We start from the raw sequence: 4,112 nt of genomic DNA on the forward strand, positions 1-4,112 counted from the left end.
CGCAGGTCACCACTTCTAGGAGAACGAAGCCTTAAAAGCAGTGGCCAGCTGCCCCCAGCTCACCCCTTCAGCCCCCACCCCCGAAGCTGGGCTGTCTGCTGAGGACAGCATGTGATTTCAGGCATTTGAAACCCCATCCCCCTCCTTCCCCAAATTCCCCCATTGGCTTAGTGCCCTGAAGCCAAGGTGACCACCAGAACACAGAGGAGACACTCACCTTTGCAGGGATCAGGAGCCATTTCCCACCATCCTTGCAGACAGAGGAAAAACCTGTGGTGCAAGGGAACTAAAAAACAAAACAAACAAACAAACTTGTGTTTCAGCGCCACCTACAGGGAAACAACAGAACATCTTCTTACTAGTCTTCTGGAGAAGCCCATTATACAGATGCCTAGACAGAGAAGTGTCTGCCCTTCAGAGATCCACACACGCACTTTTCTTGTTTCAAATCCCCCTGCAGGAGATGCTGTCCCCTCAGGAATTTCTGCTGGGACACCGTCACCTCCCCTGTGGATACTGTGTGTGTCACTCATACTTCTGTCTCTCATTGAATGGGGACACCCCTGTGACTTCACTTAACAAAAAGTTTATTATGACATATAGACTGTCAACTGTAATTAAAGACAAAAACATTAAACTCATGGACCCAGAGAACAGCGTGGTGATTACGGGGGGGCAAGGTGGGTGGTTAGAGGTGCGAGATTGTGTGAGAGGGATATATGCTGATGGAAAAAATAAATAAAAAGAAGAAAAAGGCCAGAAATATTTTGTTAAAAAAAGTGATGACTTGGACTTCATGCCCCACATTCTGACAGTAACTTTCAGGAGAAATTTGAGGATTTTCAGACAAGCCCACAAGCCATCTTGGTCTCAGCCAGGTTTGGATCCACACAATTCAGTGGTGAGAGAGGGCCCAGGCTGGGTAAATGACTAAAATGCACATTTCAATGTTTTCTCCTTCTGGGTGAGGAAAGGTAGTTCACACATCATCATATGAGGGTGGAGGGTACATGATGTGTTCCTTCCTGTGGGGGAAAGTCAGGCGGAAGATGAGAACGTGGTTCTCAGTTCAACATCATGAAAGCCTTGGAATGCTCGCTCTCTGCAATGATACCCCTGAGTGATTCCTGCAGCAAATAATGGAACCCACATTTTGTAATTTAAAAATAAAAGGACTTATATGTGGGTTATTGGGGGCTCATTTTATTTCAGGAAAAGCCACTTAACAGACCTGAGGTGTGAGCAGGGAGAGCTGTGGGACTAGAATCCACAGGGAGACCATCCCCGGGTCACTCCGGATGACCAGAGAGGTTTCCTTAGGTCTCTGAGTGTGTAAGGCTGCCACACAGGCCTCCCCTGAGCCTCTCAGGTTACTATGTGGCCCCTTTCCTTCCACATGCCCCCCTTTTGGTCATAAACCAGTCAAAGCATGCATTGCTGACCAAGCCTTTGGGTGGGTAGGAGGCCCCATGGTGCTGGGAAGGCTCACTCCTGGGCCATCTCAGAGTCAGGTCTGTCTGGCTGAACAGGGCAGAACCCTGGGAACAGGGCCAGACTGTAACCCCAGATGGAACTGAAGGGCCAACTGTTGTTATTCAGAGAAGGTGGGGGAATGGGAGGCAGTCAGAACCTTCGCGTCCTTGTTTGTGAATGTTCTGGATCTTTTCCAGTTTTTCAGCTGCTGTGACCTGAGTCTTTTTGCAGCTGGTCATAAGTCGTGTTTTCTGTATCTAGTGCAACATTTACACACCAGGGACAGCAGTAACTGCACTAAACCCGCAACACCGATCAGGAACACAAAACGTCTAATACTAGACAAGGGAGCATCTGAGGGGAACTGGTGTCCCAGCCACCAAAACCCTGTGCATGTATCATCAGAAGTTTTATTAACTTAATAATATGTCTTCCTCCCTGGTCCACTGTCTTTTCTGCCTTGTGTGCTATGTTTGGTCAGATGAACTATGACGTACTATTATTTCATTATCCAGAAGCTCTAATTTTTCTTCTGGCCACTTAGTTTCCATAGAAATGACCTCATAGGAGGGTTAAGTTCAATTTCCCAGGGCACTGGATTTTTTTAAGTATATTTTATTGATTATGCTATTACAGGTGTCCCAATTTTCCCCATTTCCTCCTCCCTCCACCCTGCACCCCTCAACCCTCCATCATCCCCGCTTTAGTACAGGTCCATGGGTTGTAAGTATAAGTTCTTTGACTTCTCTGTTTCCTATATCATTTTTGACCTCTCCCTGCCTATTTTATGCCTACCAATTATGCTTCTTCTTCCCTGTACCTCCCCCCTCATTTTTCCCCCTCCCCGCCACTGAAAACCCTCCATGTGATGTCCATTTCTCTGATTCTGCTCCTGGTCTAAGTGTTTGCTTAGTTTTTTTTTATTTTGGGGGGGGTCATTTATTGATAGTGTGAGTTTGTTGTCATTTTACTATTCATAGTTTTTGATCTTTTTCAATTTCTTAGGTAAGTCCTTTTAACATTTCTTATAATAAGTGCTTGGTGATGATGAACTCCTTTAACTTGACCTTCTCTGGGAAGCACTTGATCTGCTCTTCCATTCTAAATGATAGCTTTGTTGCATAGAGTGATCTTTAGTGTATGTCCTTGCCTTTCATGACTTCAAATACTTCTTCCCTCAGTCTTGCTGGGACACAGGCAGAGACCTAAAGACGTGATCCTCACGCACACAGCCATGGCCAATGTCATGATTCTTCTCTCCTCTGGGATCCCCCACAGGATGGCAGCTTTGGTTTAGAGCATCTTCCCACCTCCCCAACCCCTTCCAGTCTTGGATGTGTGTCTGTTATGTACAGAGAGTGCCACCTTGTGACCACCTGAGTCCTGAGCACCTATAAGTTCTTCATACAACCTTGGGAGAGTGGAAAGGAGGATGCTCAGAAGAGGAGCCCCAAGCTCCTCCATCCTTCCTGTTGCATCTGCTGAATGTTCAGCTGGATGTTCAGTTTCTTTCTTTGTTCCCTTCTTTCAAGATTTTATTTATTTAATTTTAGAGGGAAGGGAAGGGAAGGGAAGGGAAGGGAAGGGAAGGGAAGGAGAAAGAGAGGGAGAAGGAAAGAAACATTAATGTGTGGTTGGCTCTTGCACACCCCCCACTGGGACCCTGACTTGGCCCCAAACCCAGGGATGTGTCCCCACCAGAAATGGAACTGGAGACACTTTGGTTCACAGGTCCTTGGCCAATCTATTGAGCTACAACAGCCAGGGCCAGTTTCTTAATGAGTATCTCTGCACTTGTGAAAGTCACTGTTCCACTGAACAGGCAAAAAGATACCAACAGCAAAGGGAAGTGTGAAGTTTCATCCTCGAAATCCAGTGCAGACATTGCCATCTTGTGGTCATGTCCTGATGTCAGGTTCTTTGTCCTCACAGCCTGGTTCAGCATCTCCATGGTGCTTCACCTGCACAGATACCTCCAGAGGCTGTAGCACATTCACACCCCCACAGTCACCACCAATGCCCTTCAGAGATCAGAGTCACCCACACCGTGCTGATGCTGGTGGTCACCAGTGTCACTTTCTATGAGCTCGATTCTATTTTTACTTCCTTATATCACTCACTTTGTAGATTCTGGTCTGTGGTTGATGCAGATGTTTCAGGTCTTGGTTTCCTGTTCACCCAGCATCAGCCCCTTCTTGCTGCTCCTCAGGGACCTAGAACTCCTGAGCCTGCTCTTGACATGGCGAAACCACAGTTGAGAAGGTCAATATATAGAAGATAGCTTCAATAGTAACCATGACTACTCTGTTCAGGAATTATGTCTTCAGTACAATTTATTACATAAAATCTGTGATGACCTTAGAAGCTCAGTTTGAAATTGGAGCTTCACTGGAAGATTTTAAAGAATCCAGAATATAATGAGCTTGATAAAGGTACATAAAACTATAGAAGAAATATGTTTCCCCATTGATCAGTACAGCTGTTGAAAGGAATCACCCTTTTTTCAGGAATATTGAACATTTTCCACAAATTTACCTCAATGTGAATGTGGGTGACACTTGACTCACTAATGTATTGGATTACCACATAATCCAGTATTGGTCTAGATTCATATTACTCTTTTATGGGCAAAGATTTTA

At 45.6% G+C, this 4,112-nt stretch overlaps 1 pseudogene; it reads left to right on the forward strand.

Annotated features, from left to right (window-relative positions):
• The first annotated feature begins 640 nt into the window (after nt 1–640).
• Nucleotides 641–3,731, forward strand: LOC118497824 (annotated as a pseudogene).
• The last annotated feature ends 381 nt before the right edge of the window (nt 3,732–4,112 follow it).

The sequence above is a fragment of the Phyllostomus discolor genome, chromosome 12 (genome assembly GCF_004126475.2).
Source record: "Phyllostomus discolor isolate MPI-MPIP mPhyDis1 chromosome 12, mPhyDis1.pri.v3, whole genome shotgun sequence".
NCBI lineage: Eukaryota > Metazoa > Chordata > Mammalia > Chiroptera > Phyllostomidae > Phyllostomus > Phyllostomus discolor.